The 25047-nt window shown below is 35.1% G+C and overlaps 1 non-coding gene across 1 annotated transcript; it reads right to left on the bottom strand.

Moving 5' to 3' along the window:
* Positions 1–21850: 21850 nt before the first annotated feature.
* TRNAG-GCC (transfer RNA glycine (anticodon GCC)) lies at positions 21851–21922 on the bottom strand. The gene has a single exon. It is a non-coding gene; the product is annotated as a tRNA-Gly (tRNA).
* Positions 21923–25047: the final 3125 nt, after the last annotated feature.

Consider the following 25047-nt stretch of genomic DNA (forward strand, 5'->3'; position numbering starts at 1 on the left):
TTTTACTTGGGAAGTACAACTAGTAACATGCATTTCTTCTGCAATCATAGAAGAAAGTAGAAATTTTATAACTGCTGCTGTCTAGATTCACACTATTTAGACTCCTCAGACATCCTTAACATATAGTTTTCCTGTTCTTATCTCATTTATGATGATGATATGTGATTCTAAGAAAAGTGATCTGAAAGAAAGCTAATAAACTGATTCCCTTGTTGGGACAAATATAGTTTTTATATTTTGCCTTGTGTGTTTAGCTATCTGTGGTTGTATGATATTGGTGAAAGAAAATTATATAGTTTTTTTTAGAAAAGAAGCAAAGTAAAATATAATTATTACTTTGACATTGTCTTGGAATTTAAAAAGCAAACAAGTGAAATTCCTTGAAGTGTGTTTAATATGCCTTGTACTGACATTTAACCTAAGTTTTTGAAATGGTGGATGTGGAGAGAAGAGGGAAAAAGCACAGAGAGCTAAGCCCAGCAGCATTCATTTTTCTCTGAGCTAACAAATCATTTCAGGAGCTATGGCACAGGCTGCCAGGACTCTTATTCTGCATTCTATGCCATTATTTGCAGGGTCAGTGGATAATAAAGTTTCCCCCAAACATTATCTAATCATGGGTGAGGCTTCTAGCTTTATTGCAATCACCTTGCTGGAAGATAGGATATGACTCATACTGACTCAAATTCCCTGGACAAGAAAAACATGAGTTGGGGGGTAGGCAGGTAGGAAGTCTGTGAATCTGTCTCACTGAAAAAGGCAATACCTCTCCTTAACCAGACTTCTGCTTGTCCTTTGCACACATGTAACTGGGGCCAAGAATAAATCAGTGATAGTTTAAATGGATCAAAAATGTTTTCTCTCACATTTCTACACTTAGTCCAAAAAAATCAGTTTTTTGAAATATTCAAGTCCCTAAATAATACAGTAGCTTATTTTAAAGATGCATGGTTGAATTTGATAGCTTTTGAAAAACTAATTTTAAAAATGCTATTATAAAATTTAAACTTGAAATTAGAGACCAAAGCATGAGAACAATGATATCAGTTAATATTACCATTTTCTGAATATCTGAAAATCATATGAGTATAATTCCGATTTGAGCAGACTTTGGCATGGATTTCTACTGTTTCTTGAAGCAGGATTTTAAAATTATTTTGGCCCCTAGATGATTTATTATAACTTTATCACAAATAAAATTAGCCTCAAATCTAAAAGTGTCTTAATTTTTTTTCCAAACACAGATTAATCATCAGTTCTATGTCTTCAGTGAATCAGGTTGTAGGTGTCTGACATTAAGCTGGACTGCTTTCTAGCTCTTAATCTTGTGTAATTACATGACATATTTGTACTGTTTTCAATATCCATACATACATTCTGTTCTTTGAGATCACCCATATAAAAAAGAGAAAAGAAAATCACAGTAAAAATAAGCTCAAATAATAGAAATATCTGAATGAAACTATTTTATTTCATATTGAATATAAAATATATAATTTATCCTGCTCACATGCTAAGTTGCTTCAGTTTGGGCCAACTCTTTGTGATCCTATGGGCTGTAGCCCACCAGACTTCTCTGTCTGGGATTCTTCAGGCAAGAATACCAGATTGGGTTGTCATTTCCTTCTCCAGAGGATCTTTCTGACTCAGGGATCGAACACACATTTTGAGTGGGTTTTTTACCACCTGCATTGGCCAGTGAGGTTTTTACCATTAGTGCCACCTGGGAAGACCATAATTTATCATATATAATAATAAATACAGTTGTGGCATAATGATGCCATTTTTGGAAGTCATTGATAATTTTACCTAAGATATGCAGATGACACCACCCTTATGGCAGAAAGTGAAGAACTAAAGAGCCTCTCCATGAAAGTGAAAGAGGACAGTGAAAAAGTTGGCTTAAAGCTCAACATTCAGAAAGCTAAGATCATGGCATCCGGTCCCATCACTTCATGGCAAATAGATGGGGAAATAGTGGAAACAGTGGCTAACTTTATTTTGGGGGGCTTGAAAATCATTGCAGATAGTGATTGCAGCCATGAAATTAAAAGACGCTTACCCCTTGGAATCAAAGTTATGACCAACCTACATAGCATATTAAAAAGCAGAGACATTACTTTGCCAACAAAGGTCCCTCTAGTCAAGGCTATGGTTTTTCCAGTAGTCATGTATGGATGTAAGAGTTGGACTATAAAGAAAGCTGAGCACTGAAGAATTGATGCTTTTGAACTGTGGTGATGGAGAAGACTCTTGAGAGTCCCTTGGTCCTCAAGGAGATACAACCAGTTCATCCTAAGGGAGATCAGTCCTGGATATTCATAGGAAGGACTGATGCTGAAGCTGAAACTTAAATACTTTGGCCACCTAGTGGAAAGAGCTGACTCATTTGAAAAGACCCTAATGCTGGGAAAGTTTGGGGCAGGAGGGAAAGGGGATGATAGAGAATGAGATGTTTGTATGGCATAACCAACATGAGTTTGGGTAGGCTCCAGGAATTGGTGATGGACAGGGAGGCCTGGAGTGTTGAATTTCATGGGGTCACAAAGAGTTGGACATGACTGAGCAACTGAACTGAACTGAACTGATAATCTTACCAGTAAAAGATTTTTCTATCACATTAATAAGTTTTACACATGCTACCAAAATGCATTTGTTCACAATTCAAACATAATGCATATAGAAGCTAAGCTGTTTTCTTGGTACTCTTGGGTTAGTCAATTTAGGCTGCCATAACAGAATGCCATGGAATGAGTGACTTGGCAGATGTTGTCTTCTGTCAGAATTCTGGAGGCTGAAAATCCAAGAAATAGGTCTGGCAAGGTTTGGTTTCTTATGAAGGCCCTTTTACTGGTTTATGTATAACAACCTTCTTGCTGTATCCTCAAATGACTGAGAATTTCCCAAACCCAGGCAAAGATTTGGACATGAAAGTTAATGAAATTAACGGATTACCTCATTATTTAAAAAAAAAAAAAATAAAAGTCTTCTCAAAGACAAATTATAATAAAATTGTCAAAAATCAAAGATAAAGAGAAAATCTTAAAAGCAGAAAGAGATAAAAAGTTTGTAAGCTTCAAAGAAACCCTCATTAGGCTAACAGTGGAATGCTCAGAAAAAAAGTAAAAAAAATCTTAGAGGCTAGTATAGAGTGAAAAATATGTTCAAAATCCTCAAAGGGGTGGGGGTGGGGGAGAAAAAAAAGGTGCCAAGAATACTCTATCTGGCAAAGTTATGTTTCAGAAAGGAAAAAAATAATAATAATAAAATCTTTCCCAGACAAACAAAAGCTGAAGGAGTTTGTCACTACTGGTCCTGCTTTAGAAGAAATGCTAAAGGGAGTTCTTCACACTGAAATAAAAGACATGAATTAGTGACCTGAAAATGTATGAAATAATAAAGCATATTGGTAAAAGTAAATATGGACAAGGAAATGGCAAGCCACTCCCGTGTTCTTGCCTGGGAAATCCCATGGACAAAGGAGTCTAAGGCTACAGTCCATGAGGTCACAAAGAGTCGGACACAGCTGAGTGACTGAGCACACACAATACATAGTAACGTATAGTCTGATGCAGAAAACTCTATTGTACAATATAATAGGGTGTTAACCTCTTAACTATAGTGCAAAAGTTAAAAAAGAGTATTAAAATATACTATAATTAATACACAATATAAATTGTGGCATTAAAAACATAAGGTAGGAAAAGGAGCAGTTTTTGTATGAGTCCAAAGTTGAGTCACTGACTGTATAAAATAAAATGTTATATCAACAAGGTGTTTTCTATAAGCATCATGGTAATGAAAAAGCAAAACCTTCTATTAGATTCACAAAAGAGAAGGAGAAAGAAATCATAGCACACCACCAACCCACAACGTTAGGCAGCAAGAGAAGAAAAATGGAATACTAGAACTACAAAACAGCCAGAAAACAGTTAGTAAGATGGCATTAGTAAGTCCTTACACACCAATAATTACTATACATATAAATAACATTATTTCACCCATCTAGAGTCATAAAACATCTGTGTGGGTAAATTAAACAGAGAAGACTCAGCTATGTGCTGTCTGCATGAGATTCACTTAATATTTAGACAACCATAAGCTCAAAGTGAAGAGATGGAAAGGGTGTTCATGCAAGCAGAAACAAAAGACAGTGAGGTTACTTACACTTATATCAGAAAAAAAAAAAATACACACACACACACACACACACATATATATATATAGACCTTAAGCTAAAAACGGTAACAAGAAACAAAAGTCATCATGTGATGATAAAAGGAACAAACTCAAGATGATATAAACTGTTTAAATATATACATGCACCATCAGAGTACCTAAATATACCAAGCAAATACAAGCAGATCTGAAGGGAGAAACAGGCAACAGGACAAAATCAGTAATGAACTTCAATACCCCATTTACAGCAATGGCTGGATCATCCTGCATGCATGCTAAGTCGCTTCAGTCCTGTCCTACTCCTTGCGACCCAAAGTCCTGTAGCCCGCCAGGCTCCTCTGCCCATGAGATTCTCCAGTCAAGGATACTGGAGTGGGCTGCCATCCACTCCTCCAGTGGATCTTCCAGACCTAGAGATCGAACTTGCGTCTCCTCTATTGGCAGGCGAGTTCTTTACCACTAGCGCCACCTGGGAAACCCTGACAAAAATACAAGGAAAAAATACACCTGAATCATTGTTGTTCAATCTCTAGTTCGTGTCTGACTCTGCCACCCCACGAGCTGCACCACACCAGGCTTCCCTGTCCTTCTGTGTCTCCCGGAGTTTGCTCATATTCCTGCCCATTGAGTCCATGATGCTATCCAATCACCTCATCCGCTGCCGCCCTCTTCTCCTTTTGCCTTCAATAAATGAGCCTATTAGATATACAGATAACATCCCATTTAACAGGAGCAGAATACACAATTCTTTTCACATGCACACAGAATATTCACAAGTATTGATCGGATGATAGGTCTTAAAAAGTCTTAATTTAAGAAGATTGAAATCATACCGTGTCTTTTTTCAAACACAATAGCATAAAACTAGTAATCAACATTAAGAGAAAAACTGGAAAATTTACAAACATGAAAACTTAACAATACACTTTTAAACAACCAATGAATCAAAGAAGAAAACAAAAGATAAATTTTAAAATATCTCAAAAAACAAATGTAAATGAAAAAAACAGCAAGCCCAAACCTATGTGACCCTGAAGAAAGAGTTCTTACAGGGTAAGTTTATTGATTAGTTCTGGACATCTAACGTATGGTATTGTAATTATAGTTAATAATACTCTATTATATATCTTAAATTGCTGACATAATATCTTAAATATTCTCGCCACAAAAATAAATTATCATGTGACCTGATGGAGATGTTAATTAATGCTACAGTGGAATTTGTCTTGCAAAGTATAAATGTAGCAAAGGATCATATGCCTTAAACTTACACAGTGGTATATGTCAATTATATCTCAATTAAAGTAGAATTAGTATGCTATGTGTGTACATGAATCCAAAAATCTATTTTCATACCAGATATAGCTTTTGTATTTTAGCACAGATATTCCAAAATTTTGTCACATCTGTTTCTTTGAATTATCCTTCTTATTGGCAATTTAAAGTCCTCTAACACATTGTGTAGCACATGATTAAAAATATATACTTTTCAAGTCTGTAAAATATTGTTCAAATTTTTATTTTATTTTTGATTTGTGTGTTATTTTCTCAAAAGATAATAATCTCCTTTATGATAGAGGATCTGCATTATAGAGATTCTCCATTATCCAATTTTGTGAAATAAATAATGCTTAATTATACTTAGTGAATTGCATTAAATAAATTGAAATGAGATCAATGTAATTTAACATTTACCAAAGAAATCTGTTTAACCTTTACAAATGTTGTTGATTTTGCATAGGTAGTGAGATTATTGAGGATTTATTTAGTACAAAATACCACATCCATTTTAAAAATTTATTTTAAATGTCACTTTTGCATTATTAAAACATTGCAAAAAAAAATGTTATACTGCCAAGATATTTGACCAGTATATACTAAGATCTCAGTTTTTGCTAAGGTTTTTATTTTTTTCATTTTCATATATTTATAAATATATGTGAATCAAAAATAAGTCATGTGGAGACCATCAATGTGCCTCAAGATAACTATTTTCTGGATTCTGTGGTTTATTTTTGTTGCAATCATTATTGATTTTTAGTGAGAATTTGATATTATTCATGATAAAGGGCACATTAGCGCAGTTAGTAGCTTGTAAGTGAGACACTATCTGTGTTTCCAGCTGTAAGAACTTCTTGCGTATCTTTTGAATAATGGTTGGGATAACAAAGAAAAATGAAAAAGTACCATCGATAATAAGCTAAAAGGCTTATTATTGGCTTATTATAAAAGAAGCTAGCTCAATCCTCTCTTCTGAGCAATTTTGAATAAAATATTATAATATAGACAAGTAGAAGAACCCAGTTCAGCTTCAATTCAGAAACAGCTTTTGCCTGAAGTTGATTTGATGTAATGTTCAGGGAAAGAATGAAGCCATTTTTTGAGTATAGAAGAGATAGAGAGGCAAGCAAACAAAATTTCAAAACCAACTAGAAGAGAATGTCTTTTTTATTTTTTTCTCCCAGACTCTCTCACATAGTGAAGCCAAATAACCACTCTAGGAATCTTGTTTTATATAAGGTCAAGAGTTCATGTGTCAAGAAAGTGGACAAATAAATAGAATCTGCTATGTGTTAAAAGCAAAATATGTGACAGTTTTAAATAAAAATGATAATGGGTAGAGATCATACACAAACTAAGAATAATAAGTAAAAAGTCATTTGAAAGGAAATATATCACAATAATCTGTGATTATTGAAACATGTAGAAAAGGTACTTTTTAAAGTAAAATGAATGGTAAGGACATGGATATGTATAAGTCTACGAGACAAAATTAAATACACATTATTTCACCTTAAAAATATTAGACTAAAATTCTTAGTGATCAGGAGACTTCTGTCAAAAAATGGAGTGTATTATTAGTTCACAAGTTTTCTCAAAATTTTTTGACCAGAGAAAGTGTAAGAAAGCCTTAGCACAATTTTGTGTGTAGTCAGAAATGAGTTGTTCAGATTTTTGTTGGAGTACTGAGATGAATTTGTTCTTAATCTAACAAAATTTAAGCTTTAAAATCTCTCTCTGGTACTGCCCCTTTCAAGGCATGTACCCACTTTTGTATTTATAATTTTGCATATTTTGTAGAGTCCAACAGTTTTATAGACTTCAAGGCTCGAAAACTTAGATCCACATGGGAAGATAGTATAGTCCAAATTAAGGTAACAGAAATAACAAAAGCATTGTCATCATCAATGTCAGTGATTCTTGCTTTTTTTTCCCCCCTAATATTAACCTGTGGCCATGTTAATAAGGCATTTCAAATCACCTATGTTCAAAGTGTCCTGCAATATCTTTTCAGACTCTAAAAAAGAAAATGAGTTGCTCTTACTGCTTTTAGATCAGACTGAGAATGCTAATCAAGAGGGATGGGATGGGGAGGGAGGTGGGAGGGGGGTTCAGGATGGGGAACACATGTACACCCGTGGCGGATTCATGTCAATGTGTGGAAAAAACCACTACAATATTGTAAAGTAATTAGCCTCCAAAAAGTAATTAATTAATTAAAAAAAAAAAAAAAGAAGTGTTCACAAATAGCTGAATTGCCGCAGCAGTATTCACATTCTGGTGGCTCAGTCAGTAAAGAATCCGCCTGCAGTGCAGGAAAGCAGGGTTCAGTCCTGAGGTCAGAAAGATTCCCCTGGAAAAGGGCATGACTACTCACTCCAGTATTCTTGCCTGGAGGATTCCATGGACAGAGGAACCAGGCAGGCTACAGTCCATGGGGTCACAAAGAATCAGCCTTGACTGAGCAACTAACAGTTTCATACCTAACAGTCATACTTCCAGTATTGATCATTTATTAAATTCTCTCAGTAAGCCATTATTGTAAGAGACTATTTCTAACTTGAAGGAAAACAACGATAATTTTGCAATAAATATGTTGACTTTAAAGAAAGAAGTTAAATTTAACTTTTGAGACTAAACTGTATTTTTAGATGTGTTGAGCAAATATCAAACGATAGTTATACTGCTGAAATATGTGTGTATGTGTTTGTGTGCTGGGGAGAGGGTGGGAGAGAGAGGGGGATAATGGATAATGGTAACAGGTTAGAGAGTGAGGCAAGAGGGAAGAAGGCAGATCAGACAGAGGAGAGACGGGAGTTCTCAATTGCTGAATTAACATGCTGTTATTATTGTAGGAACTCCACGGAAAGCAAAGTCCTACCTGTCTCCACATTTGGAGGTTTTGGGTCGTACAAACTTGTTACTGAATAGAATCTGCCTAGAAATTTGAGAGTCATATTCAACAGTCTAAAGAAAAGTCCAGTCAGTAGGTCTCTCTTAGTTTAAGCAGTCATATTAATTCATTTGGGATGTTATAACAAAAACACCATAAACTGAGTGACTTCAACAACAAACATTTATTTCTCATGACTCTGGAGTCTAAATCCAAGATCAAGGCTTCAGCATATTTGATGTCTGGTTAGAGCCCACGTCCTGATTCTTAGCTGGCCGTCTTTTGCTGTGTTCTCATGTCTGCCACGTGGCAGACGGCACAAAGGAGCTCTCTATGTTCTCTTTCATAAGGTCACTAATCCCTAATGGAGGCTCTGCCCTCACGACCAAGTCATCTGCCAAGAGTCTCAGCTTCAAATCCCATCACACTGGAGATTAGGTTTCAACATGACAACTCTGGCAGGACATTAACACTGTCTACAGCAGCGGTCAGTACTTCTCACCAGATCCTAGCTAGGGACTGTTCTTGATCTGGATGCAGAAATGAAGAAATCTATTTTAGAAAAGATATAGGTATTTTCTTGCAATCCTGAGAGGGTCAATTGCTTACATTCTTATGAAGTTAAAAAAAATATATTTTGCATTTTCCTACATTCATTATCTTTATTGCTATTAATATTTTACTGTATTTGTAGGTAACACCCTTACTATAAATTCTGTAGTGAAGGAGGGAAAATGATAATAATATTTGTGCTACTTCATTTATAAAATATGTATGGACATGTTTTTTCCAATGATATAACATGAAATGTGTTATTTTATAATATGCCTGTGACCTACATACATACATACATTCCAGTTTTCTTTCTGATATTCATTATATGTGTTAAATATTTATGATAAATTTAAACTGTGTGCTTCCTAGAGGTGTTGTTCATTTCTACATTATATGCTTTTTTCTTGATGCACCTGTGTAGACATCTATTATATTTAAAAGATGGCCCCAAGTGTATTTGTCCATTGGATGATCTTTCCTGAGCCCCGAAGAAGAGGAACTCTTCCATGCTGATAGCCCTCTGCTTGGCATCACTTCTTGCATAGTTATTTTAATATATTGTTGATTATAGACATGTGTGTCCTAGTTTCACTATGACTGACTGACTGTAGTAGACAAAGAGCAGAAGCTCAGTCTTATTTATCATTCCATCCACTCTCACCCCCCTTCAACTCTTATCCTCATGACTTTACTTCTGTCTGAAAATATTCAGGGGTGATATTTAACGAAGAATCGAAAACTGACTACATATTAAGTAATGCATTTTATCATTCGGTCCATTTAATCTATTTTCCCTTTTAACTCAAAACAACCCTGTGTGGTAGATATTATAAGTATCCATTTAAGTATTTAATTTTGCAAATAAGAAAACTAAAAGATAGGCAGTGAGGTTAAAGAGTGTGCTCAAGCTTAATACAGCTGGAACATGAAAAGATCATCATTCTAGGAAACAGGTCCACTCTAAAGACCCTGAAATTTCCATGTGCTCTGCTCTTAAGTACAGAAAAGTTAAGAATTTATCTAAACATTCTGAGTTATTTAGACTTACATGTCAGTCCTCTGGCATTAATAACATTTAAAGGGAAAGAGCAAAGTAGCAATAAATTCAGACACTAATATGATATGCTTTAAATGCTGGTTAACCCTTTCCAGAAGGTTAATGTTTTGTCATGAAATCCTCTATAATTTACCATTACCCCAGAAACACATCAGTTTCAAACTTATTGCTGGCACATATATACATATATATATATGTGTATATATATATATATATATGTAAGAAAAATAAAATATTAGTATAGCGGTGTGAAAAATTTATTAATTGATAAGTATATTCTTCAATAAATTTATATAGATAGATAGATAGATACTCATGTAGCTATTACTTGTCAAGATTTGGAACATACTTATCATCACAAAAAGACTTGTTAATGTTTTTCCTTGGCATGTTAGAAGTAATACATGTTCTATTTATGACCATAAATTAGCTTTATATGTTTTCGAAATTCACATAAATGGATTCTCACAGCATTGAGGTGTTTTACTTTCTCTGAACATACCTATGAGATCCCTCAGATTGTGGCATTTTTTATCACTCCATTTTTATCACTCATCCACATTTGAGTTATTTCCAGTTTTGAACATCAGGAATAAAGCTGATAAGACAAATTTGTACGTCCTTTGATCACCACATGTCTGCATTTTCCTTGGCTCTATCCCTGAAAGAATTGCTGAATCATAGCACAAACTCATAAGCAACTTTAGTAAGTATATGTTTTAGTGGAAAGTATACCATGTTTGTTGATAAGAAAGCAGTGATCAACCATATACTGAAATTCATAGATTTGACTTTGGATTTTGTCAGCAATGTAAGAAGATAATATTGTGTTACTTTTGAATTAGTATATGTGTTTATTGATAACTTAAGTTGACATGCTCTGCATTCTACACTCTTTTGATGTGAAGATGTAGAAAATAAATAAGATTGACATAATAGTTTTGTTAAAGGACATTTATAAATTGTTTGCCTTTATTTTTATAAATAATGGCATATAGCATAATGTAAATAATACGTGAAATCCCTGGATATATTTCCTTCAGCATTTTTTCCTCCTTTACCATCTTCCTACACTTAAAACAAGACCTTGATACACTGTCACTCCATAGAGAAGATGGGTGGATTCTGCTTAGAAACAAAAGGAGAAAAGGACCCTTGCTGGTAAGGGAAGTAGAGAGAGCTTTGGCAGGTTAAACAAAAACAAAACAGCTATTTATATCTATCAGAAAAGCAGACCTTCATAACTTTTTGCTTCTAAGCTTTGATCCAGAAAGGGAAAGTGGAGATCACTGAGAATAGAAAATCCTCATATTAAGAGGAAAGAATAAAGCAGATGGACATGTGATCTTACATGAGATCCTGGAAGAAACAGCATCAGAGTATTTGGTGCAGAATGGAGCATGTGTGTCACGTGCTTAGGAATCTGTGTGGCATATGAAGGACATCATTCTTCCACGTAAAAGCAACTGATAATTGAAAATCTATGCACCTGCTTCAGTGTAGATTTGGTGATTAGTGAGGTGATCGTATAACTAGTTACAGGGTCATTGCTGAAGTCAGGGATGGCATGAGGCACACACCTCATGGATTTTAGAGAATCTGCACTATTAAAATGCAGGTGTGCCTAGTAATTCTTAAAGTAGGGGTTGAAAAGGCAAGGAGAGAAAGTCCTGATTGTGCTAAGAGAACAGTTGCAACAACCCCAGTTAATTCAGCTGATAGCTTGTAAAGTAACAAAAAGAGAGAGATTAAATGTCATGAGACGATGTGCAAGAAAAACAGGCTGACATAGAGAATCATCTGGGAGCCAAATAATTTGGCCTATCACTGTAGAATACTACATTTTGCCTGATATTCAAAATCAACTTTTAAAAAATATTTTAATGGGAAGTGTGGGAGAAGAAAGATAAGGAAGTATAAAGATACTCAGCACAGAGTTGGAGTCTCAAATTGAATATGTACCCAAAATGAAATCATTAAGTCCAGCTAAACATTACTGAAATTTGCCATTTCCATTCATTCTAGGGAGAATCTAATATTTATTTTACCTTCTTCCTTTCATCTTTCCTCCCTTCCTCACTCTTGTGCTTTTCTCTTTATTTAGGTAGATTCCTTTCCTATCCTTTTCATTTTTTTTTCACTTTTAGGATACATAACTGTATTTTTTATTTTAGGCAAAATATAAGTTGAACCTCCTAGTGTAATCATATACTATAGGCAAAATGCCCGGTTGTGATTTGCAAGAATGATTTAGAGGGCAATAGATGACAGCATAAAATGTAAATATCTTTTAAACAGGCAAATAATCTTTACAATAGGTGGAATATGCATTAATTGATGACTGCAAAGCCTTAAATTCAATCAAAATTTTGGTCAAAGAATTCATTCACATTCATTTATGTTTGTAAAGTCTGCTTATTAACTTAAACTGCTTGAACTTTCTTTACCCTAGTACATACCCAAGTACATACTCAAGGATGACTTGTAATATCTGTGATCTTTACAGGCAATCATGAACATAAGAGACATAAATTAATTTTCATTGTTTTTTCTCCTGCTCCCTGAAAGGAGGTCATCTCATTGTCAGCAGCCTGCTCTTTCAGACCTTCTCTGCAGGCATGTTATCTTTCAGGATGTCAGTTAGAACAAAGGCAATTTCAACCATTTTAAATGCTGTATATTCCCTTTTGCTACAACATTTTGTTCTGAAAATTTCAAACATCCAGAAAAGTTAGAATAATTGTATAATGATAACCCATATATCCACTCCCTAGCTATTGGCATCCTTACTTTATTACACGTCTGTCTTTCCCTTTACCATCAATTATTCTCTCATGTATTGTTTTTGTTTCAACTTAAGTTATGAAAGATTGAACGTTGGAATAACATATACTGCATGGCATAATTAAGTCACTTGTATGCTATGCCCACTTACTGAAACTTTAAAGTTTTCATGAGTTCTGGAAGACACATAATAAAGCTCTGACCTACTATTCTCCAGTCTACACCCAGGAAAATAAAACATATGATGTGTTGAATATAAAATGAACACTTCCTTGTAATAAATCTTGTGCTCATTTAGCCAATAATTTTTTCTTTTTAAAAAATGCTATTGACATACAGTTGATTTACGATGTTGTGTTAATTTCTGCTGCACAGAAGAGTGATTCAGTTATACGTATTGTTGCTGTTGCTCTGTCCCAGGCACGTCCGACTCTTTGAGAATCCATGGACTGCAGCACACCAGCCTCCCCTGTCCTTCACCACCTCCCAGAACTTGCTCAAACTCATGTCCATTGAGTCGGTGATGCCATCCAACCGTCTTGTCTTCTGCCGTCGCCTTCTACTCCCCAGCATTCAGTCTTTCCCATCGTCAGGGGCTTTTCTAATGAGTCAACTCTTTGCATGAGCTGGCCAAAGTATTGGAACTTCAGCTTCAGCCTCAGTCCTTCCAATGAACACCCAGGACTGATCTCCTTTAGGATGGACTGGTTGGATCTCCTTGCAGTCCAAGGGACTCTCAAGAGTCTTCTCCACACCACAGTCCAAAAGCATCAATCCTTCAGTGCTCAGCCTTCTTATTGGTCCAACTCTCACATCTGCACATGGCTACTGGAAAAACCATAGCTTTGACCATATGGATTTTTGTTGGCAAAGCAATGTCTCTGCTTTTTAATATGCTGTCTAGGTTTGTCTTAGCTTTGCTTCCAAGGAGCTAGTGTGTTTTAATTTCATGGCTGCAGGCACCATCTGCAGTGATTTTGGAGCCCAAGAAAATAAAGTCTGACACTGTTTCCACTATTTCCCCATCTATTTCCCATGAAGTGTGGGGACCGGATTCCATGATCTTCACTTTTTGAATGTTTAGTTTTAAGCCAGTTTCTTCAGTCTGCTCTTTCACCTTCATCGAGAGGCTCTTGAGTATCTCTTCACTTTCTGCCATAAAGGTGATGTCATTTGCATATCTGAGGTTACTGATAGTTCTCCTAGCAATCTTGATTCCAGTTTGTGCTTCATCTAGCCTGGCATTTCACATGATGTACTCTGCATAGACATTAAATAAGCAGGGTGATAATGTACAATCTTGATGTACTCCTCTCCCAGTTTTGAACCAGTCCATTGTTCCATGTCTGGTTCTAACTGTTCTTTTCTGACCTGCATATAGGTTTCTCAGGAGGCAGGTAAGGTGATCTGGTATTCCCATCTCTTTATGTATTTCCCACAGTTTGTTGTGATCCACACAGTCAAAGGCTTCAGTGCAGTCAATGAAGCAGAAGTAGATGTTCTTTTGGAATTATACATATATATCGATTATTTTTCATACTACTTTCCATTATGGTTTATCACAGGATATTGAATATGGTTCTTGTGCTATACAGTAGGATCTTGCTTATCCATCCTATATATAATAGTTTTCATCTGCTAATCCCAAACTGACAATGCTTCTCTTCCTCATCCTTCCCCATTTGACAACCGCAAATCTGTTCTCTGTGTCTGTGAGTCTATTTTTGCTTTGTAGTTATGTTTGTGTTATATTTTACATGTCACATATAAATAATATCCTATGGTTTTTGCCTTTCTATCTTATTTCTCTTAGTATGATTGTCTCTAGTTCCATCTATGTTGCTGCAAATGGCATTATTTTATTCTTTGTAATGGCTGCATAATATTTCATGTGTATACACACACACACTCACACACACACACACACACACACATCTTTTGTTTCTATTTAGTCGCTAAGATGTGCCCAACTCTGCATCACTGGACTGTAGCTCACCAGACTTCTCTGACTATGGGATTTCCCAGACAAGAATAAAGGAGTGGGTTGTCATTTCCTTCTCCAGGGCATCTGCTCAACCCAAGGATCGTTTCCTCATCTCCTTCATTGTAGGCAGATTCCTTTCTGCTGTGCCATTGGGAAGCCACACACACACACACACACACACACACACACACACACATTTATGTATATAATCCAGTAAGTGTGATGCTTACTTCCCACTTTGTTATCTGTAATACTTCATCCCTTTCATTCTTTATTTTAATTTTGTTACTATAAACATGCATGAGATTATTGGAAAATGCTTAAATTTTCCACACAAAAGTTACTTTAAAATATTTCATTAAGTTATTTAATTAATGAGCACATGGCTTGGAAATATTAAGTATTATCTAATAAAATTTTTTAAGAATCAGTCTTTTACTACAGAACACACTGCTTTTTGATCCTGTAGACAGGCTGTCTTAGGTGTAAAGTTAAGAGAAGACATTTTTAAAAGAACATGAGTGGAGTTAGAAAAGCAGCATTTGTGTCAGTGTTAAGTAGAAGGCTAGAGTTAGAGAAAAAGCTCCTGATACAAGGTTCCAGAATGAGTCAAATGTCCAAACACATTAGGAGATACCCAAGCTGTTAGCAGTCTACTAGGGAAGTGAGCCACAATCTGTCTTCCAGAAAATACCACCTGGAAACTTCTGAAATGACTATTTCTGGCACCTTCTACCAAAAGAAATTCCTCCTGAATTTTATTAAACTGAAAGTTTGATGGAAAAAAATGGAAAATAATTCCAGCAAATGCAAATTTCTCTAGGCCGTACAGCTAGGGGTGGGATTGCTGGTCAGATGTCAAAGGCAGACACAGAAGGTAAACGCATATCTAATTTTAATAGACAGGCAAATTGTTTAGGTTTTTGTTTTGTTTTGTTTTGCTTTTGTAACAATAGCTGCATTATTTTACATCTCCGTCAAAAATGTATAAATGCTCTGATTTTACCATGTCCTTGCTATCCCTTGATGATATTACACTTCCATTCTCATGGTGCCTATAGCATAATTTCAGGTTCTATTTTGCATTCCCTTGTTATGTATGGATATACATTTTTATTTTTGCCATGTAGGCAGCTTTATTTTTGTGTATCTTTATCTTTGCCATGCTACGTGAAAATGAAAGTGTTAGTCGCTCAGTCATGTCTGGCTCTGTCTTGCAGCCCCACGGACTGTAGCCCACCAGGCCCCTCTGTCCATGGGCTCCTCCAGGCAAGAGTACTGGGGTGATAGCCATTCCCTTCTCTAGGCGATCTTCCCAACCCAGGGATTGAACCCGAGTCTCCTGCATTGCGGGAAGGTTCTTTACCCTTTCAGCAACCAGGGAAGCCTGACTAAGGAGCCATACTAAGCAAGCTCTTTATTAATGCTGAATGTGAGCTGATAGCAATGTTGCATGAGTCCCTTTGGTGTAGAAATAGTAAACTGAAGTGATCAAGACCACAGACTGAGCAGTCGGTCTACAGGTATGTGAATCATGCTTCCATCTCTTACTGCCACAGTGAACTTAGGAATGGTGATTAGCCTTCTGCACCTCATTCTCTTAGTCTTTAAAATGGGCATGAGACCATACTTAGTTCATAGATTTACTGTGAGAATCAAGTGTTACTATATATCAATATACAATTCAAATAATAATTACTTAGACAAGTGTTCAGTACTATATAAGAGTTTACAAAGAGCACAGTGTTTTATTAACACCTCATTCTCTGACTAGCTCATTGGAATGTCTGAAAAATGAACTCAAAAGAGCTGACTGAAAGATATTTCAAGTGACTTTATCCAAATATTTCTGGTACCAAAGTCTGGAAATAGAATGCCATGTTTAGCTGCCAACTCAACATCAGTTCAATTGATACAATTGATTGAATAGTAATAAATCATAGGTATGATAGAAAGAAATGACAATCAGCAGTGTTTTTATTCCATAATGTTAAAAAAATACATCTCAAAACTAGTTCATTTGCAAATTGGCTAAATTGTCTGAAAATTAACAGATGGGATTTAAAGATAAAAGAAAACCTTCCTCCAGGGCTTCAGATATGATGTTTATTTTTAATCAAGTTCTGAATTTGGAAAATAGTGAGTCAAACACAACAAATTTAATAAAGAACATGTTGATTTTGAATAAAAGATTCAATGGCTTAATTTTTTAAGCAATTGAAGGGAATGTCTTTTTGAAGCTGTCTATATATAAGTTGTTATCTCTTTATGGAATGGATTTTACTCCCACATGGGCAGAATGCAACTGCCAGTTTTCAGAAGGACTATTTGTAAATGGGCTGAGGTCTGTACACAGACTTTATATTTTTATTTATTCCTTAAAAAGAAAAAAAAATTGAATGTATGCTCATGTTTTAGAAAGAAAGGGATTTTATTTTTTCTTACATTCTTTTATTAACTTATGATTGATGAAAATCAGCAAATGTTAATTATTAGGGCTCCCATTAACTGAGAATTCATTTCAATCCCTGAGATTGTGATGGCTAGTTTTGTGTGTCCATGTCTGGGTCATGGGGTGCCCAGATATTTTATCAAATGTTACTTTGGGTATTTCTCTCAGAGTAGTTTTACATTAGAATTACATATAAATCAGTAACTTTTGAGCAACACACTCGAAAGTATGGATTGCTCTTCATAGTATGAGTAAGACTCATTCCAATCAGTTGGGTGCCTGAGTAGATTTAAAAGACTGGCTTCCCTCAAGCAAGAAAGGATTTCTTTAGTAGACTGACTTTGGACTGCCTCTGCAACCTTGGTTACTCCCGGCTTTACGGCATAACCTTCAGATTTGACCTGGAACATTGGCTCAACAGGGTCTCCAGTCTGCCAACCTTTGGACTAAAACTATGGTTTAACAGTTCTACCTAGTGTCCACCGCGCTAATTTCTTACTTGCCATCCTCTATAATCCTGAGTAAGTTTCTTTTTAACTATATATATATATATGCACACAGATATGGATATAGGTATAGATATATGCACATTACTTTCTTTCTATTTATCTGGAGAATCCTGGCTATATATTACTATGTGATTAAAAAAAATAGAATTACAGATACCTAAGACTAATCCTGTGAGACCAATAAATATTTCACACATGCTGGTCCCTGAGACCAGGAATAGAGTAAAACAAGTACATTTCCATTTACATTAACACATATGTGTGTGTGTATGCTTACATATGTGTGTCTGTCTGTGTTTATGTACCCTGATTCATCATAGGACAATCTCCAAACTAATTGTTCTGTAAATATATATAAGTTTTTATCTTATTGCAGATTAAAACATAGCACTAGATTAAACCATTTATTTACATATGAAAAAATGACAGGTCCTTATGATATTACATCCAAAGTAATGATCAAGGCCTTCTTATTACTCGTACTAGTCAAACACTTGAAAATGTTGCTTTTCAGTATTGTTTTGTGAAAAGGAAAAGTATTTTAAATAACTAAATAAAATATGATGGACCCAAGGCTTTCTCAACTTCTACACTTGAAATCTTTCAAAATGATCAAAAAGAAGAAACAAAGGAAAACATTTCATCTGTATTTATTGAATAGATTTTGTTTGCTGAGTAAAATTGTTTTTTCTTATAATAAATAATTTCAGAGAATTCTTTATAAAAATAGGATGACTAGGGTTGTGGAGTTGTGGCTTAGTTTTTCTGTAATGTTCTTGTTCCTCACCATAGCTGCTAATGTCACATATTAAAGAGATATTAAAGGAAAGAATAATTTTAAAAGTATGGAGGATTTATAAATTTCAGCCGGAGAAACATAAGAATATTTTACATAAACATTTACACAAATGCTTCTCCAACAGTCTAAAACAAATTAGTTAAAAAAGAACTGTTTTTGCAAATATAGAAGCAACAAGAAGTTAAGGAGTCTCATAGATTTTTATAGATAGAAAAAATCATTTTGTCCTGTCAGATCTCAGCAAATCAAAAATAATAATAAACCACTATATAAGTTGTAAAATATTGATATTATAATACGGGTTACTAAAAGCAATGATTTGTATGAAGATATTTGAAGGAATAAGTAGAATACAGGGAGAAAGATAAGGGGATAAAAGTCACTACAGAAAAAAAAAATGATGAAGCAAAGAACAGAAATATTAACACTAACTCCTATGTAGTATGACCATTTGTTGGCTCTGTTATAAGAACTTTACACATATCAACTTATTTAATTATCACAAAAATATTCAGAAGAAAATTACCTTGGTATTTCCACATTACAGATGATAAAATCAGTGGATTAACTGAGGCTAAAAGATTAAGTAAATTATCCTGTGGTTACACAGCAACTAAATTATGGAACTGCCATTGAAACTTATTCAGACTTTTCTCAGAATAGAGATGATTAACACTTATGCTACACTACATTTCATGAAACAGCATAGAAATACCAAAGAAATTGAATACACATAGAGTAGCTGATTCTAAGATAGAAAATAAAGAGAAGAATCACTGAAACAACACTGAATAGAATTATCAAATTAATTACTTATTGAATAGATATGTTGAAAACCAGAAAAAAATCACATAGAGGGATTTATACTGAGTTATATATTTTAAAGTTCTGAACTTCAATTGAAAACTGACTAATTGTAAGCAGACAAAAGTGGAAAGACACCAGACAAGTATAATGACATTCTGAAGTTGGCCTTTTCTATACTGATATTCATTTTCAGGGAACAGAGAAGTATAGGATTGGATGGAGAGGAAATGGAGTACAATTTGAATTTTATGTTTTTGTTTTTTATTTTATATTGGTAGTAGAAAGACATTTTCAATTACACAAAAGCCTCTTCTCTGAGAAATAAGTAGGTTAAAAAATTGCCAAATGACAATAAATAAACACAAATGACAATAAATAAACACAAAATCACTATTAAATATAATTATAAATAAAAATTTGGAACTAAGTAGAGAAACAATGAAGAACAAAAAACTAAATTAAAAAATATATATATGTTTTAGTATAGCTCTGGGACTTTATATTTTGAAATATCAGTTTTTTAATCTTAATTTACATTCTACAAAATATAGTTATACAATTACAATATCTTAGAATGGAAAATTCCGGTGCACTGATATATAAAAGAGGGTGCTGATTTGGTGAGGGTATAGATAGATAGATGTGTTAGCTTATTGGAGAGTTTAAAAAAGACTGTTAAATTCAATTATTATTTCTGAAAAGCAAAATTTGAATATAGAAAACCTTGGATAAACATTCCTGTATCCTTTGTAATTTTATATAAGCAATATTTATTATTTAAAATATTAATAAGCAGATATGAAATGCTTCCAGAGTCAGAAAATCTAGGTTCAAATCTGTGGACATCGATAATTTATTTAAATTTTCTAAGTCACAGATTCCTCATAGGAAAAATTGTGATAATGAAAGTGTACACATCAAAGTACAATACGACATAAGATAATTTACCTTAGTAACTAGCACATAACAATTATGCAATTTTATTTAGTTATTATTGTTATCAGTTTGTTTATTTTTTGTTCCTTTTACCCTAATTGTACCTTAATAAATGAATAACAACTGTAAAGATCAATCAATAAATAATGCTATAATGGTCCTAAATCCAGTCTGTTTTCAATGCATTTCTGTTTTAGAAATTTCAGTTGATTCCTTGTAGAGTGTTCACCATGATTTCTCTTGGAAATTATACATTATGTCTCAGAAAAAAAGACACTTCTTCCGTTTCCTTCTCTGAACAGAAACAACACAAGCTGATCTAACATCATTTATTCAATCTTCAGTCTACAAGAAATTCAGTCTTTAACATTGTTCTTCTCTAATACAGATCAATTGGCATCACTGTTCAATGTTTTATATCTTAACTAGATCCCTATAGTGAATTCATCTGTGATTCTCTCACTGTTTTCAATAGACTTGAATTTTGAAAATAACTTACCAATTTCTTAAACCTTGTGTAGTTTGTCTAGTCAAAGTTATGACTTTTTCAGTAGTCATATATGGATGTAAGAGTTGGACTATAAAGAAAGCTAAGCGCTGAAGAATTGACGCTTTTGAACTGTGGTGTTGGAGAAGATTCTTGAGAGTCCCTTGGACTGCAAGGAGATCCAACGAGTCCATCCTAAAGGAGATCAGTCCTGAATATTCATTGGAAGGACTGATGTTGAAGCTGAAGCTCCAATACTTTGGCCACCTGATGCGAAGACCTGACTCATTGGAAAAGTCCCTGATGCTGGGAAAGACTGAAGGCAGGAGGAGAAGAGGACTGCAGATGAGGTGGCTGGATAACATCACCGGTTCGATGGACATGAATTTGAGCAAGCTGGGAGGGCTGGCATGCTGCAGTCCGTGGGGTCTCAAAGAGTCGGACACTACTGAATGAATGAACTGAACTGAACTGATCCTTCGCTATGTATTTTAGAAAATGCTTAATACTTTTCTTTTTACTTAAATATTTATATTTGTGTACTGAGGAAGTGACATTGGATGGTGTTTAACACTCTTAAAGGGATCTTTCTGGAATCTCCTAGTAGTACTTTAATTTAATGGAACATATTTGATAGAATAAATAAAATTTAACTTCTTACAATTTAGGTTTAATTCCTAAACTTAAGTTTCTGTCAAAAGGCGAAGTAGAGACTGGTATTTTGGCATTCATTGTGCTTAGTATATCTCTGGCCTCTTAATTATTTCTGTTTTGCTCCCAGAAATTTTCCATTATTTATTCTTTTAAGGTATAGATGTAAGGCTTTGCAAAGACATTGCTTCTCAGTATCTCTTCACTCATATTTTTATAGCTAGATGAAAAACTTAGATATTAAATATTTTTCATATTACTGAAATATTTTTCAAAGTTGTGTTTAAGTGGATAGAATAATATACAGTTGATTCTTGAACAGTATGGGTTTGAATTGTGTGAAAGTGAAAGTGAAGTCGCTCAGTCTATCCAACACTTTGCGACCCTGTGGACTGTAGCCCACCAGGCTCCTCCATCCATGGGATTCTCCAGGCAAGAATACTGGAGTGGGTTTCCATTTCCTCCTCCAGGGGATCTTCCCAACCCAGGGATCGAACCCAGATCTCCTGCATGGCAGGCAGACGCTTTAACCTCTGAGCCACCAGGGAAGCCCTTGAATTGTGTAGGTTCACTTTTACATCAATTTTTTCCCAAAAAGATTAGAGAAAATTTTGGAAACTTGACAATTTGAAAAATCTTATAGGCTGTATAAGCTAGAAATACTGAAAAAAAATTATGTCATGAAAGAATAAAATACATGCAGATATTAATCTATTTTATCATTCAGTACATTAAAAATATACACTAATCTATTATAAAAGCTTGACATTTATCAGAACTTATGCTCACAGAGACTATTCATGGCACTATTCCCAGTTAAGAGAAACGGAAACAGTAGTCATCATAGCCGCATAAAATTAACCCTATTATGCGCTCTATTCTTGTAATCATTTCACAGTTACTTACTGTTGCTATTCCAGTGAGCCCAAACTTTGCCGTGCCTGCATGCTAAATCGCTAAGTCGCTAGTTGTGTCCGAGTCTTTGCTACCCCGTGGACTGTAGTCTGCGACTCCTCTGTCCATGGGATTATCCAGGAGATAATACTGGAGTGGGTTGCTATTTCCTTCTCCAGGCACTCTTCCCGGCCAGGGGATCGAACCCAGGTCTCCCCCCATTGCAAGCGGTCTCTTCACCATCTGAGCCAAGAGGGAATCCCAGTATCAGCTTAAAATGGACATACGATTCTTGTCATCTCCATGTGAGTTGTTCATCTCTCCAGTAAATTGAATATCATGGAAATAATGATCTCTCAAGGTTCTCGTGTAGTTTTCATCGTATATAATGTAGTACCCTAAACGTGAAATAACGCATTGTAACCCATACAGTGCCACAAGTGTTCCCAAGAAGCAGAGACAAGTTACAAAATTGCTATACAAAGTTGAAATTCTTAATATATACCATAGATAGAGATCTGCAGATTTAGTTGCCCAGCGCCTGAAGATAAATGAATTCAGGTTATGGACCATTGTATAAAAGTAAAGGAAATTTGTGAAGCCATCACTGTAGCCATGCTGGTAGACACAAAGGTCTTGTACTTTTTGTGAAATACAATTTTTATCGCATACTGAAAAGGCAGCTTTTCTGTGTTCTCTAAGGGGCTTCCCTGGTGGTGCTAGTGGTTTAAAGAACCCGCCTGCCGATCAATGAGACGTAAGAGATGCAGGCTTGACCTCTCCATCAGGAAGATCCGCTGAAGGAGGAAATGGCAACCCACTCCAGCATTCCTGTCTGGAGAATCCCATGAACATAAGAGCCTGGCTGGCTACAGTCCACAGGGCCGTGAAGAGTCAGACACGCCTGGAGAGACAGCTCCACACAGCACACCACGTGGTCTATAAACATATCTGTCGTGTATATGTGTGCGTGTCTTGTGGAAATTTAATAACTATATACCTGGAGCTGTATGAGAGGTTTTCATGTCATAATCACAGCCCAATCACTCATTTTGTGGAGTATGGAGTGCAAAACTTTTACTGAAGTGGATAAACTATCCCTGTGTTTGTCTCACAATTTACAGTAGCCCCTAGCATGTATACATATGGGCTTCCCTGGCGGCTCAGACGGTAAAGAATCAGCCTGCAATGAGAGAGACCTGGGTTCAATCCCTGGGTCAGGACGATCCCCTGGCTACCCACTCCAGTATTCTAGCATGAGAAAGTCCATGGACAGAGGAGCCTGGCGGGCTACAGTGCATTGCAGTCTCAGAGCCGGACAAGACTGGAAGACTAACACACACACATGTGAGTGTATACATTTGTGTATATACTCTATTGATGAGAAGTACTTGAGTATTTGAGTATATTGGATGAATGAATTGGGGCGGCACAAACAAAAAGTTGACAAAAACTTTCCATGAGAAATAGCTATGCTCCTACTTGAAGAAAGAAGGTTTAAATAGCTCAAGGAATAGAGGTATAGAAAATATTTTAAATTATGAGTAAAAGGACCTAGAGTACACAAGAGAAGTATGTTACAAGAGCTAAATGAAGACTAAAGCGAATGGCATGCAAAGACAGAGATTTGTTAGAGAAATTTACAATGTGATATCTTGTAATCCCACAGTGGGTTGCCTGTGTGTGTGTGTATGTGTGTGCGTGTGTGTGTGTGTGTGTGTGTGTGTGTGTGTGTGTGTATGTGTATGTATGTGGCCTGGGAGAGGTAAAAACAGAGAAATGATGAGTGATGATGACATTTCAATTTTTAAAGCATACCTGTTTAAAAAAAAAAAAAAACCTATGCTCTATACCTGTCACACCAAAATTAATTCAGAACAGGTCATAGGGCTAAATGTAAAGTGCAAAACTATAAAACTCCTAGAAGATAACATAGAAGAATCTAGATAACCTTGGATTTGACAATAATTTTTTAGAAACAATACCAGATGAACAATTTTTGAAAGAAAAATTGGTAAGTTGTATTTCCTGAAAACTAAAAACTCTGTGCTGTAAAAGACACTATTGAGAGGATGTAAAGACAAGCAATAGGCTTGGAGAACACATTTGCAAAAGGCACATCTCATAAAAGGCTATTAGCTAAAATGTATGAAGAACTATGAAAATTCAATGATTCAAAAACAAGCAACCCAATTAAAAATTGGGCACAGAATCTAAACAGACAACGTACCAAGGAAGGTGTACAGAAGGCAAAAAGATATTTGAAGAGATTCACATATTCCAAATACAAAAAATTCATAATTCAGTCACATATTTTATCAGAAAACTGCAAATTAGAACACAGCCAGCAAACTTTATGCTATTTCCTGCAACTACTCCTACTCCCTTCTCTTCAGCTCTGTGGAAACTTTGATAGACAAATATATCAATATAGCAATATCAGAAGTACAGAGGAATATCACATATATACAATAATTTTTAACTTGTCAGAAAAACAACAAATAATGACTTAAGATAATTTCTTTATGAGGAGAAAATATTCAAGTTTTATCTCATGCTAACAACATGGATTAATCTCAAAGAATATTATGCTGAATGCAAGTAGCCAAATAAAAATAGTACCTATTATATGGTACCATTTAATTGATATTATAGAATAGTCAAACTAACCTAAGTAGAAATTACATCCAGTTGCTTATGGTAAGGGATTGACTGGAAGTTGGAATATTACTGAGTGATAGACTTTTTCAGTGTCTTGATAGTATTATGAAGCATATAA

Source organism: Muntiacus reevesi, chromosome 21, assembly GCF_963930625.1.
Source record: "Muntiacus reevesi chromosome 21, mMunRee1.1, whole genome shotgun sequence".
Lineage (NCBI taxonomy): Eukaryota > Metazoa > Chordata > Mammalia > Artiodactyla > Cervidae > Muntiacus > Muntiacus reevesi.